The sequence below is a fragment of the Chiloscyllium plagiosum genome, unplaced genomic scaffold (genome assembly GCF_037043375.1).
Source record: "Chiloscyllium plagiosum isolate Xiang-an unplaced genomic scaffold, Cpla_swu_hap1 HiC_scaffold_5, whole genome shotgun sequence".
In the NCBI taxonomy this organism is placed as follows: domain Eukaryota; kingdom Metazoa; phylum Chordata; class Chondrichthyes; order Orectolobiformes; family Hemiscylliidae; genus Chiloscyllium; species Chiloscyllium plagiosum.
This window is the reverse complement of record NW_028270143.1, coordinates 2,652,258-2,666,707: the sequence shown is the minus strand read 5'-3', so window position 1 is coordinate 2,666,707 and position 14,450 is coordinate 2,652,258. Positions and strand designations below refer to the sequence as shown.

Genomic DNA, 14,450 nt, shown 5'->3' with positions numbered 1-14,450 from the left:
CTACTCTTCACTGAGTGCAATAGAGATAGAACATACAACATGGAACATTACAGCGCAGTACAGGCCCTTCGGCCTTTGATGTTGTGCCGACCTGTGAAAAAACTGAAGCCCATCTCACCCACACTAATCCATTTTCATCCATATGCTTATTCAATTACCATTTAAATGATCTTAAAGTTGGTAAGTCTACTATTGTTGCAGGCAGTGCATTCCATGCCCTCACAACTGGGTGAAAAAACTACCTCTGACATCTGGATGTCTATGACCAGTGGATGCCACGAGGATCGGTCCTGGATCCACTACTTTTTGTCATTTACATAAATGATTTGAATGTGAGCATAAGAGATATAGTTAGTAAGTTTGCAGATGACACCAAAATTGGAGGGGTAGTGGACAGCGAAGAAGGTTACCTCCAATTACAATGGGATCTTGATCAGATGGGCCAATGGGCTGAGAAGTGGCAGATGGAGTTTAATTTAGATAAATGAGTGGTGCTGCAGTTTGGGAAAGCAAATCTAAGCAGGACTTGTACACTTAATGGTAAGGTCCTAGGGAGTGTTGCTGAACAAAGAGACCTTGGAGTGCAGGTTCATAGCTCCTTGAAAGTGGAGTCGCAGGTAGATAGGGTAGTGAAGGAGGAGTTTGTACACGAAATGACACGACCAGCTATCCCTAGTAGCCACACACGCAGACGACAAGCAACATGAATTTGACCGGGACAACACTACCATTATAGGGCAAGCGAAACAAAGAACAGCCAGGGAATTCCTAGAAGCATGGCACTCATCCACAAACTCCATCAACAAACACATCGACCTGGACCCAATATACCATCCACTACAGCTGACATCTGAAACTGACAACCGGAAGCAGCAGGGACAGGCCACTATAAATGCCGGAGGAAACTTCACAGGAGGCTCCCAAGCACTGAGGATGTCACCTAGACAGGGGACGAAACGTTTGCAACAAAAACTTCCAGCTCGGCGAACAGAACCACAGCAGCGAGCACCTGAGCTACAAATCTTCTCACAAACTTTGCTTTCCTTTATTGGTCAGAGTATTGAGTACAGGAGTTGGGAGGTCAAGTTGCGGCTGTACAGGACATTGGTTAGGCCACTGTTGGAATATTGCGTGCATTTCTGGTCTCCTTCCTATCGGAAAGATGTTGTGAAACTTGAAAGGATTCAGAAAAGATTTACAAGGATGTTGCCAGGGTTGGAGGATTTGAGCTATAGGGAGAAGTTACATTCGTATCTTCATGTTGCAATGTAATAATATCCAGTCAGAAACTTGCCTTCCCTCAGGGACACAACTTCTGAGTCTGGAAGTGTGAACTGGGCAGGGTTGAGGTTCTGGATGTAGGTTTGCTCACTGAGCTGGAAGGTTCATGTTCAGACGTTTTGTTACCATACTAGGTAACATCTTCAGTGAGCCTCAAGATGAAGCATTGCTGATGATTCCTGTTTTCTATTTATGTTTGGGCTACTTTGGGTAGATGATGTCATTTCGTGTTCTTTTTCTTAGGGGTTAAATCAGGAGTTTAAATGGTCGGCCACAGGGAGGTGGGGTTGTTTAGTGCATGTGTCACAGAGATGTTTTTTGAAAGATTCTGCAAGTTGGCGTCCTGTCTTCCCAATGTACAGGAGACCACATTGAGAGCAACGGACATCCTGGATGAGGTGTTTAGAGGTGCAGGAAAATCTCTGCTAGATGTGGAAGGATCCTCTGGGGCCTTGGATGGAGGTGAGGGCAGAGGTGTAGGTGCAGGTTTTACACCTCTTGCACTGGCAAAGGAAGGTCCTGGGGTTGGAGGGTGGTTTGATGGGGGAGGGGGTGTGGACCTAATGAGGGAGTCACAGATGGAGTGGCACTCCGGAATGCTAATAGATGGGGAGTGAAATATATCTCTGGTGGTGGGGTTTACTGTAGGTGGCAGAAACTCTGCCATACCCCTCAAAAACCCACCCTCTACTCCCAGCACCTTCCCCTGCCACAGCAAGAGGTGTAAAACCTGCAGACACACCTCTCCCCTCACTTCCATCCAAGGCCCCAAAGGATCCTTCCACATCCAGCAGAGATTTTCCTGTGCCTCCAAACACCTCATCTACTGTGTCCTTTGCTCTCTATGTGGTCTCCTCTACATTGGGGAGACAGGAAGCCAACTTGCAGAGTGCTTCAGAGAACACCTCTAGGCAACATACACCAAACATGCCCACCACCCCGTGGCCAACCACTTCAACTTCCCCCTCCCACGCTGCCAAGGATATGCAAATCCTGGGCCTACTCCACTGCCAAATCCTGGCTATCCAACACCTGGAGGAAGAATGTCTCATCTTCCGCCTTGGGATCCTCCAACCATATGGGATGAATGTGGATTTCACCAGTTTCCTCATCTCTCCTCCCCCTACCTTATCCCAGATCCAACCCTCTGACTCGGCACCGCCCTCATGACCTGTCCTACCTGTCCATCTTCCTTCCCACCTATCCGCTCCACCCTCCCCTCTGACCTATCACCATCAGCCCCCACCTTCATCCACCTATCACAACGTAGCCTCTCCTGCTGCTCCTCAGCTGCTGACTGAGCTGCTGTGCTTTTCCAGCGCCCACACTCTTTGACTCTTCTGTTACCGGGCAGGCGCAGTCCTTCCCTCGTCTCTTTCCACAGCCGTTGTCAGCGACGCGCTTGGTTTCCATGGGGACGGCGCCGGCGGGCGTCAGCGCTCACCATGGAGCTAGCGACATAGCAGTGTCGGCGATGCCGATTGGGTGCGCGGGGCTCGATGTCTGAGCACGGGACGCTCTGATTGGGTCCGAGCGGTTAACGCTGCTGGAAAGTAAACGGAGCTGCTTGGCTTGGAGGGGGAAAGAGAGAGTCTCTGCGAACCACCGCCTGTCCGTTAACACCATGAGAAGCCGGTAAGTGAGAGAGGGGCCGAGTGTCAGTCAGGCCCGAGGCACCATTAGCCTCTCCTCTCAGTAACAAACACACAGCTCCCCAGCCAATGACAATGACCACAACATGAACCCAATATAACTGAGGCTCCAATGATCAGGACAGGCCGCAGCTCTTTCCCCTTTCATTTCATCCCCGTCCATTGTCTCATTTCCTCCTAGCTCTATTCCAGGCTTTCTTTCACAGAATGTCACCATCACCAAGTTCATACACACAAATTGTACTTCGTGCCTCTCAACTGAGAGATTTGGTTCATTCCCGCCTTTCACTGAATGACTATGAACCCACCAAAACCTTTCAGCTCCTTCAACAAAATCTCAGGGTGGCCAAGTGAGAGGCTCGTGCACATTGTTGAGGGGCTAAGATTGAGTGTGAATTTGAAATTGGAGCAATCATAGATATAAATACAAGATAAGCAGGTTGACAAGGCAGCCAGAAGGTATGGGGAGAGGCAGGAAAGAAGAGTTGAGGCCACAATTAGATCAGCCAGATTTTGTCAGATGGGGGAGAAAGCCCAAGGAGCCAACTCATATCTGTGCTTGTATGTCATGAAGCATAGTTCCTGATTTCCAGTTGAAAGGTTTGGAGACGCAGAGGTTGCGAGATCTCGCACACTATCCTAATGGTCGCTTCACAGTAATTTAATGCTAATTTCTCAAGGTGAAAGTCCCATCTTCGCTGCTTGCCACATGGATGGGTGGTACCAAGCAATACCAGCTGGGATGTCTGTGGTTGGGACTGCAGGTCTAACCCTCACCCCCTCATGCTAGGACCCCAGGGAACCTGGGAACTCGACAATGGGATGTCAAGGTCAAGAATATATTTGGGGATAATGAGCTGAAAAATTGCCTCCAGTGGCCTAGGCAACCCATTTAAGGAGACCCAACTCCTTTATCTATTGCCAATCTGAACAGTTAAATCTGCAAGGCTTCCTGTAATACCTGAAGCATGTGCAAGTGTAGATAAATTACTGGTGGGATGGGATGAAGTTCTTAAGTGGCCATTAATTGGCTACTTAAAGACCACAATAAGCCCAAGGATGCATGGTCTTCTCAATATTTATGTGTTCCCGGTAAAGTTTCAGTCAGGTCAGAAGTGGATGTGGAGCTGGCAGAAAGGCCATCCATTTGATTTTATGTGCCCCTGCCCACCTTCAAACACACCTATAGTATCCAGCCAAACAATTAGAAGCATTATTTGGTTTGTCAATTCTAATTGTAAACTTTCAGTAGTTCCAACAGATCAACATGCATTTATATAGTGTTTTTAATGTATGTTTAAAACAAACTGAGAAAAATCAATCAACACTCAGGTGAAAATATTCAGCTAAAGGAGTGATTATTTCAGGATCGTTGTGTAGGAAAAGGAGTTGACCATTTAGGCTTTTGAGGGTCTGTTGTTCAATGAAACATTACTAATATGTGTCCTAACTCCATATTTGGAAAAGGGTAGAAATAAAAATTGGCCAAGGAAGTAGTAACCAAGAAATAGCAGGTTTTCAAGGTGGAGATGCTTCAATTAAGGTCACACGTATTCCCATAACATCGAATATTGGGATGTCCAAAGGTGGAAATCCTTGCATGTGTAAGAAATAGAGGCCAAAATAAAGACATTCGGTACTTAATGCAGCAGAAAACTAGGTGTGCGCATGGAAACTTAAATAAAAAGTATTCAAGAAGAACAAAAAAGTGAGCAAAAATGAATAAAGTGACTTAAAAGGAAACCCCAAACAATTTGTTATTCACATAAAAAAAGGAAATCTTCTGTGGGTGCCAAGTACATGGCTGAATGAGTACTGAGCATACTCCTTCAAAAGAAGAGGATGACGGTAACATTGCAGTAAAGGAGAAGAGGTACAGATATTCAATAAGTTAAACACCGATAGAAAAGGTTGGTAGGTTGGCATTGTCTAAACTTAATTCACTCATGTTTTATGGAATACATCACAGTTGCTTCTGTGGAGATATAAGAAGCTCTGACCACAGTCTTCTAATCTTGCTTGGATATGAACATTTTGCCAGAGGACTGGAGGATTGAAAATGTTATACCTCGATCAAAAATGGTGAGCAGGATAAACTTGATCATCGCAAACATCAGTGATGGAAAAATTACTGGAGTCTATTGACAAAAACAAAATTAATTCTCAAATGGGAAACATTGGCTAAAATGGGGCAATGAGTATAGATTTGTTAGGCAAATACAGCACTTTTACATGTGAAGTGATAATCTAAAGGGTACAATTCTGAATAGGTGCAAGAACAGAGACACTTAGGTATGCATATTTACAGATCCTTGAAGACAGCAAGTTGATTTTCTTTTGCTTTTTAACCAACGGCAGAAAAAAAAAGTAAAACTTCAAAAATAACTGGTTAGGCTTCAACTGAAGCATTATGCACAATTCAATACATAATAATTTAGGAAGGATGTTAGGACCCAGCAAAAATGTTGAGATCACTGATGCTCTGAATACACTCAGAAAGAGTGGAAGCAAACAGGTATTTCCACTGAGCTGACTGCTAAAGGAGAGACATAGGGAAAGAAATTTGTTGGTTGATTTAGAATCATAGAGCTGTACCCTTTAGTTTAACTCATCCATGCCAACTATATATCCTAAACTAATCTAGTCCCATTTGACAGCATTTGTGTCTTATCCCTATAAAACCTTCCTATTCATATACCCATCTACATGCCTTTTAAATGTCGTAATCGTACCAGCCTCCACCACTTCCTCTGGCAGCTCATTCCACACACGCACTACCCTCTGCGTTAAGAAGTTGCCCCTTTAGGTCCCTTTTAAATTTTCCCCTCTCACCTTAAACCTATGCCTTTCTGTTTTGGACTCCCCTGGGGAAAAGATCTTGACTATTCACTCTATCCATGCCCCTCATGATTTTGTAAACCTCTGTTAGGTCACCTCTCAGTCTCTGACACTCCAGGGAAAATAACCCCAGCTTATTCAGCCTCTCCCTGTAGCTCAAATCCTCCAACTCTGGCAACATTCTTGTAAATCTTTTCTGAACCTTTTCAAGCTTCACAATGTCCTTCCTGTAGCAGGGAGACCAGAATTGCATGCAATATTCCAATAGTGTCCTAACCAATGTCCTGTACAGCTGCACATGACTTCCCAACTACTATACTCAATTCTCTGACCAATAAAGGCAAGCATATCAAACATCTTCACTATCTTATCTACCTGTGACTCCACTTTCAAGATAATATGAACCCGCAATCCAATGTCTCTTTGTTCAGCAACACTCCCCAAGACCTTACCATTACCATTATAAATCCTGCCCTGATTTGCTTTTCCAAAACGCAGCACCTCGCATTTATTGAAACTAAACCCCACCTGCCATTTCTCACGATCAGTTTGGTTAAGATCCCATTGCAATCTGAGGTAACCTTTGCCTGGTCACTACACCACCAATTTTAGTGTTATCTGCAAACTTACTAAGTATACCTCTTATGTTCACATCCAAATCATTTACATAAATGATGGAAAGCTTGTGAAAGGCTGAAGAAAGCTTCAGGAACAAGAGAAAAATAAAAAGTTCTCCTGAAGGAAATATAATTGAGTCTGAGATTAAAATACAGAATTTTGCATTTGAGTGTGTGCTGTTGAGTATATGACAAAAGGAAGAACAAAATTGTTCATGATTTTGAAAACCTTTCCCTAATCTCTCAGCCTCTTCTATCTTGTTGCAGAACTAAAATTATTTATGCCTGGTACTTTTCTACTAAATTCCTTCTCCAGCTTCTTTGTCCTTCCTAAAATACAATGCCTAGAATTATATACTAAAATGCAGCTGAGCCTCTTTGGTGTTTCATAAAGGTTTTGATTAATCAAGCCAAAAACCTTTAATCCTTTTTAACAAACATCACACGTCATCTCTACTTTCATGGATTGTTCTACCTTCACACACAGGACTTTTCTGTATCCCTCTTTAAAACTGGACCATTTAGGTTATAGTGCCTTGCCTCGTTCCTCCTATCAAATTATGTGATTTCACATTGCTTGGTATTAAATTTCATAGGTCTTGTGCCTGATGTTTGAATAACTTTTTTTGTTTGTTGAGCTTTGCTGTAATGCAAAATAAATACTCATGAGACAAAACAGGTTAATAATATTATGAATAACTCCTTTTATGGGAAAGCTGTAACTAGTTAACAATGACATTGGAAGTTATATGAATAATAGAGCCTACAAGCTATACTTTATGTAAAAAGATAGTTGCTATGTTATTGGGATCAAGCAGATATCAGTCCTGGAAATTAGATATAAGTATTCAATCAATTATATTGATTTGGGGATGTCGGTGTTGGACTGGGGTGTACAGAGTTAAAAATCACACACCACCAGGTTATCGACCAATAGGTTTAATTGGAAGCACTAGCTTTCGGAGCGCTGCTCCTTCATCAGGTGGTTGTGGAGTACACGATTGTAAGACACAGAATTTATAGCAAAAGTTTACAGTGTGATGTAAACTGACATTATACATTGAAAAATACCTTAATTGTTTGTTAAATCTATCATCTGTTAGAATGACCTTGATAGTTTCATTTCTTTCATATGTAAATCACAAAACTTTTTTTAAAAGGTGCATTTTCAAGTGAACTTTAACAATTGGTGTCAGCCCAGATAATGTATTGAAGGTGTTAGCCCTCAGTGCGCTGCTGTCTGTTTAGACTGATTCCAATCGAAAAAGTGAATTAACAGAACCTTACATGGATTCATGTAGTTTTTGAGCAAAGCACAATGTAACTCTGCAAGTACAAATTCACCCCACAAACTTAAATATGTATGCGTGCATGTGGGTTTGTGTGTGTGTGTGTGGGGGGGGGGGGGCGTTGTGAGTGTCTGTGAGAGAGACTATACGTGTGTGGATGAGTGTAAAGGGGTCTAATTATTTTGATATTCTGGAATTTTGATGTTTTTGATTTCAAGGAGAAATTTCATACAATTTTATTGAGAAGATTTTATTTAGTTTACACCTTCCTCAGGTCATTGGTCTAAGTTGGAACTAGTTTGTTACATGATGACTTATACATGGATCATAGAAAATAGGTCAAATAGCCTCATTTCTATTGATTCTTGTATTTCTATGGATGCACACAGATTACACTATATGCAATATTTTACAACAGGGTTGTAGCTATTGAATAATATGCAGTTGTACCTAGACTGATCAGTGTGAAATCTTTAAATAATAAATTCTTGTTTCTAAAATCATCTTACAGTATACTATTAAATTTGATCTTACTGAATGAGTAACTCTTGTCATTAGCATCACATGTGAACTCTCTCATATGTGTCAGAAGTGCGGATTCAAGTCCCATTCTTTGACATTTGAGGGCTTTATGCAGTACTATGGGAAATTTGTGAGGTAATGTTAATTCAAAGTCCTGACTGCCTTCTCTGTAAATGTTGATATATTAAGCACAGGACAGTTTTCCTAATGTCATAGTTAATACTAATCAATATTAGTAAAATAAAATAATCTATCATTTATTTCAACCTTGTTCACAGTCTCCTGTGAAATGACAGGTGTCTAAGCCTGGGAGTTGAAAAGCCACTGAGGCTCCTACATCATCTCTCTTTGTCAAGGCTTGACTCATATTGTGCTATTCTGGCAGTTAACATGCCAGTGGTGGGCCATCCTCTGGATCAAGGACTCCGGAGATTGAAAGTCTTCCTTGCCGAATGTTCCTGGCTAATCAGAGGATGGCAGATCTTTTGTACTCTGTAGTGTCACCAAGGATGCTGGGGCTGCTGTTGGTATGACACCTGAGAGACCCAAGCATAAATGAATTATAACAGGAAAAAAGGAGGATGAAGGTTGGCATTAAGGAAGAGCTGGAAGGTGACTTGTGGCTTTCCAGATGTTGGTTGTCTCAGTCGGGCAATGAGTACCTTTGAATAAGGACTCTACTTCAGGTTTCCCCTCATGGTGAGCCCACTGGGTTATTGGCGGTGGCAGAAAGAGGCTTTCTTGATAATTTACCCATTTGAGAGCTTCAAATGTCAGCAGAATGAGAAAACCATCAAGGCTTTATACAGATATTATATGTATAATGACAGGAAGTTGCCAAAGTACCATTGACAAAATAATCTCTGTAACCAAATTCACCACAAGGGAGAGTGCAAGATTCTACCTTGTGTCTCCTACCTTTCCTGTATTACAGCACTCTTACATTTCAGTGGCTGTGAAATGCTTTGATTGTTGTGTAAAAAAGAGAACTGAACCTGTTCTTTCCGTAAGTCTGATATTATCTTTTAGGCAGAATGTGGTAGGCCACTCTTTTGTTATGCAAGATTGAAGAAACATCTGAGAACTGGCAAATGAACTGAATAAACTATATTTTTAAAATGTGCCTTACCTGATTGTAGTAGTGGAAGGGTAGAATGTCTGTGCATATGGTGCCAATCAAGTGGGCTGCTTATCCCAGATGGTGTTGAGTTTTTGAGTGTTGTTGGAGCTACACTCATCCAGGTAAATGAGGAGTATTCCATAACATTTCTGAGGTTATACCTTGTGGGTAGTAACAGGCCTTGTGAAGTCAGGAGTAAGTTTCTGGCACAGGCTGCTTAGCCTCTGAACTGCGCTTACAAACACTTATGTGGCTAGTCGTGTTCAGTTTCTAGTCAATAGCAATGTTCAGACCTTGCTACATATGAACATGGAGTGCTTCAGTATCTGAGGAGTCGTGAGTGGTGATGAACATTGTGCAGTAATCAGTGAACCACCTAATTTCTGATCTTATAATGGAAGGAAAGTCATTGAAGCAGATGAAGATAGTTGGGCATAGGGCATTACTGTGAGGAATAGTGGTGCAGTGATAGGGTACCTTTGGGCCAGAAGACCTGGATTCAAGTCCCACCTGCACCAGAGGTGTATCTTAACACTGGACAAAAAAATGACAATGAAAAGAGGGAAGGCATCTGAATGCACGCAGTATAAGGAATAAGGTAAAATGAGCTTGTGGCACAGATAGAAATTGGCAGGGATGATGTGGTGGACATCAAGGAGACGTGGCTGCAAGGGGATAAGGATTGGGAGCTGGGGCGCAAGATACACCAAGAGGTAGAAAAGATATGTCGGAAAAGCAAAGTTGTTTTTATGGGGGATTTCAATATGCAGGTGGGCTGGGAAGATCAGGTGGTTGTGGATTGCAAGAAAAGGAATTTGTAGAATGTCTATGAGATGGCGTTTTGGTGCAGCTTGTGGTGGACAGCACTAGGGAACAGGCAATACTGGATTTAATGTTATGCAATGAGGCAGACTTGATAAGGGAGCTTAAAATGAAGGAACTGTTTGGAGGCATTTATCATAATATGATAGAATTTACTCTGCAGTTTGAGAGGGAGAAGATAGATTCAGTGGTAACAGTATTACAGCTGAATAAAGGCAACTACAGAGGCATGAGGGAGGAGCTGGGTAGAATTGACTGGGAGAGGAGCATAGCAGGAAAGACAGTGGAGCAGCAATGATGGAAGTTTCTGGGAGTAATTCAGGAGACATGGCAGAGATTCATTCCGAGGAAAAAGTAGCATGGCACAGGGAGAATGAGGCAACCATGGCTGACTAGGGAAGTCAGGGATAGCATAAAAGCAAAAGAGAAAGCAGATAATGTGACGCAGGGCAGTATGAAACCAGAGGATTGGGAAGCTTAGAAAAATCAACTGAGGGCAATAAAAGAAGAAACAAGGAGGGAGAAGATTAAGTATGAGGGTAAGCTAGCCAGTAATACATAGGCAGACTGTAAGAGTTTCTTTAGATATATAAAGGGCAAAAGTGGACATTGGGCTATTGGAAAATGATGCTAGAGACACCAGTAGTGGGGAACAAGGAAATAGCTGAGGAGCTGAATAATTACTTCACATCAGTCTTCATGGTGGAAGACACAAGTAATATCCCAAAAATTCAAGAGAGGGAGGGTGCAGAGCTGAATATGGTGGCCATCAACAAGGAGAAGGTGCTAGAAAATCTGAATGGCATCTACGTGCATAAATCACCTGGACCAGATGGACTACACCCCAGAATTCTAAGGAAGATCACTGAAGAGATGGTGGAGGCACTAGTGATGATCTTTCGGAAATCGCTAGAATCCAGGAGGGTCTGAGAGGACTGGAAAATTGCTAACATGACACCCCTATTTAAGAAGGGAGTAAGGCAAAAGTCAGACAATTACAGACTAATTAACCTAACCCCAGTCGTGGGTAAGATCCTGGAATCCATTTGGGAGGAGGAGATTTCTGAATACTTGGAATTCTACGGTAAAATAGGGCAAAGTTAGCATGGTTTCAATAAGGGGAGGTTATGCCTGGACTTCAAGAAGGTGCTGCACAGGAAATTACTGAGTAAGATAAGGGTCCATGGTGTTAGAGGCAAGGTGCTAGCATGAAAAGAAGCTTGGCTGTCTGGCAAAAAGCAGAGGGTGGGAAATAAAGGGCCCTTCTCAGGATTTCAGCCTGTGGTGTTCTGCAAGGGTCAATGTTGGGATCACAACTTATCACTTTAGACATTAACGATCTAGATGAAGCAACTGAGGGCATTCTGGCTAAGTTTGCAGATGGTACAAAGATAGGTAGAGGGACAGGTAGCATTGGGGAGCTGGGGAGGCTGCAGAAGGATTTGAACAGGTTAGGAGGTGGGCAAAAGTGACAGATAGAGTACAACGTGGAAAAGTGTGAGGTCATGCACTTTGGCAGGAAAAATAGTGGCATGGGTTATTTTCTAAATGGGGAGAAAATTCAGATGTCTGGAATGCAAAGAGTCTTGGGAGATCTAGCCCAAGATTCTCTCAAGGTAAATTTGCAAGTTGAGTCAGTAGTTAAGACGGCAAATGCAGTGATGGCATTTATTTTGAGAGGACTTGAATATAAAAGTAGAGATGTACTTCTGAGGCTCTAAGGCTCTGGCCAGACCACATTAGGAGTATTGTGTGCAGTTTTGGGCCCCATCTCTCAGGAAGGATGTACTGGCCCTAGAGCGTGTTCAGAGGAGTTCATAAGAACTGTCCCAGGAATGAAAATCTTAACATATGAGGAACATTTGAGGACTCTGGGTTTATACTCGATCGAGTTTAGAAGGATGAGCAGAATCTAATTGAAACATACAGAATACTGAATGGCCTGGACAGAGTGGATGTTGGGAAGATTTTTCCATTGGTAGGATGTTGGGAAGATTTTTCCATTCTTGGCACACTCTGTCAAATACATGTCATTGATTCAAAAGCAGTCACTCTCATTTCCCCTCTGAAATCCATCCCTTGTGACCATGTTTACCTTAAGGCTGTATTTAGGTCAGAAGCTAAATGGCCTTGTCAGAATGCAAACTGAATGTCTTTGAGTAGGTTATCGCGGCTGTGATGTTTTAACCTTATCTTTTGCACTGATGTCCTATGCAGTTAGACATGCAGATAGGCCTGTGTTGTAGCTTCATATTACTGCTGCTGGCATACCAGTCTGCACTCTTTGAGTGAAGAAATTCCTCTTCTTCTTAGTCTTAAATGACTTAGACCATATCCTGAATTTATGTTCTGGCTTCATCACTGAGGAAATATCCTATCTACTTTGGCCCTGTAAAAGTTTTGCAATCTTCAATGCGATCACCACTCATTCTTTGAGATCTGAGGCCCAGTTTCCCCAATCTCTCCTCATAAGACAATACCACCACCCCAGGAATGTTTGGTGAACCTCCATTATATTCCTTGTCAGGCAGGTATACCATTCCTTACATAGGGAGACCAAAACTATACATTTTGCTCCAGGTGAGGATGTCTTACCAAGGATCTGTATATTACGCCTTATGTACAATTCCCAGAATCATCACTAAAGTCAAAGATTTTAAAAAGTGTGCAAAATTCCCCAATTTACCTGACTTTCAGACCCAAGTTGACAGAAATTGTGAACAAGAATCATTATGAACTGCCAACATAAACTTTCCTGGTTAAAACTTTAAGCAGCTTACAATCGCCCCCTGTTAATACAGATACAGTGTTAGGAAAAGAAAGAAATGTTATGGGCTAAGGGAAAACTGGGAAAGTCGGTCAATGATCTCTGTTCTGATCAGCATCCTGTGCTGATCAGAATGCTACTTCTTGATCTGCCTTCTCACGATACTTTCACTTTTTTTGTAGGAAGCAGAGTGACATGTTGATATTTCTAAAGATTTATTAATTAAAAATTACAGCTTACAGCAACCGCTGAAGACAAAATAAACTTTTTTCAAGCTTTAAGTGGTTTCTATTGCAGAGAACAGGGAAAAGTCCTGAGCTGGTGGAGATCTAATATCTTCTCACTATCTTTTTCATAGTCCCAAGTTGTCCAGCAACTGGGAGCCAATCATATAGTTGTTGCGTGCAGAAAGCCTTTGCTGTCAATAACTTGTTACTAATTCGCAGACTAATCAGCTGCTTGATGCCACATGAATCTCCATTTACATACAGCGCTTGGTTCCAGTTCATGTGCAAACCATTCACGACTGCTTGAACTCCTTGATCTATACTGCAAGTAACATTCTCAAAAATCTCCACAGATTTGTCAATAGTGTTTTCCCTTTCATAAATTCCATGTTGACTCTGCTCAATTTTACCATTATATTCTGTGAAGAGTTATCACATCCTTTATAAAACGATAAGACATAGGAGCAGAAGTAGGCCATTCAGCCCATTGAGACTGCTCCAGCAATAAATGAGACTCCTTCATCCTCAACTCCACTTTCCTGCCTTTTTCCCATGATTCTTGATTCGCTTATTGATTAAAAATCTTTCCCAGCCTTGGAAATACATAATAAGGTAAAATTACCATAGTACCAGAGGACCATGTCGAGCTATGCAGAGATGAGTTCGGTGGGGCAGGAGCAGGCTGAAACAATGGGTTGGCCGGGGCAGTCAGGTTTGTGGATTTTGGGCAGGAGGTAGAAACGGGTGGTGTGGGGTTGTGGGACTATGAGGTTGGAGGCGGTGGATGGGAGATCCCCTGAGGTGATGAGGTTATGGCTGGTCTGGGAGATGATGGTTTGGGGTGGGAGGTGGGGTTATGGTCAAGGGGGCAGTAGGAGGAGGTGTCTGTGAGCTGGCGTTTGGCCTCAGCAATGTAAAGATCGGTGCGCCAAACTACCACCGCGCCTCCCTTGTCTGCCAGTTTGATAGTGAGGTTGGGGTTGGAGCGGAGGGAGTGGAGGGCTGTACGTTGCGAGGGTGAGAGGTTGGAGTGGGTAAGAGGGTGGACAGGTTGAAGCGGTTAGTGTCGCGGCGGCAGTTGGCTATGAAGAGATCGAGGGCGGGTAAGAGGCCAGCATGGTGTGTCCAGCTGGATGGGGTGTACTGGAGGCGGGAGAAGGGTCGTCAGAGGGTGGGCGAGAATTGCCCACTCATTTAACCTTTGAGCACTGTGAAACCCCTGAAGGTTGTATCGTCCTCTTTACTTGATTTTTCAACTATTTTTGTGTCATCTGTAAACCTGGTATAGTACATTCTCATTCCTCATTCAAGTCAT

At 42.8% G+C, this 14,450-nt stretch overlaps 1 protein-coding gene across 6 annotated transcripts in view; it reads left to right on the top strand.

Moving 5' to 3' along the window:
• The first annotated feature begins 2,754 nt into the window (after nucleotides 1–2,754).
• The window catches only part of nek10 (NIMA-related kinase 10), a 251,318-nt gene continuing 239,622 nt past the window's right edge, over nucleotides 2,755–14,450 (top strand). For all 6 annotated transcript variants that reach the window (XM_087986912.1, XM_087986911.1, XM_043689493.2 and 3 more), the window contains exon 1: nucleotides 2,755–2,916. The gene's annotated coding sequence lies outside the window, so the exon portion shown is untranslated. The remainder of the gene's footprint in view (nucleotides 2,917–14,450) is intronic.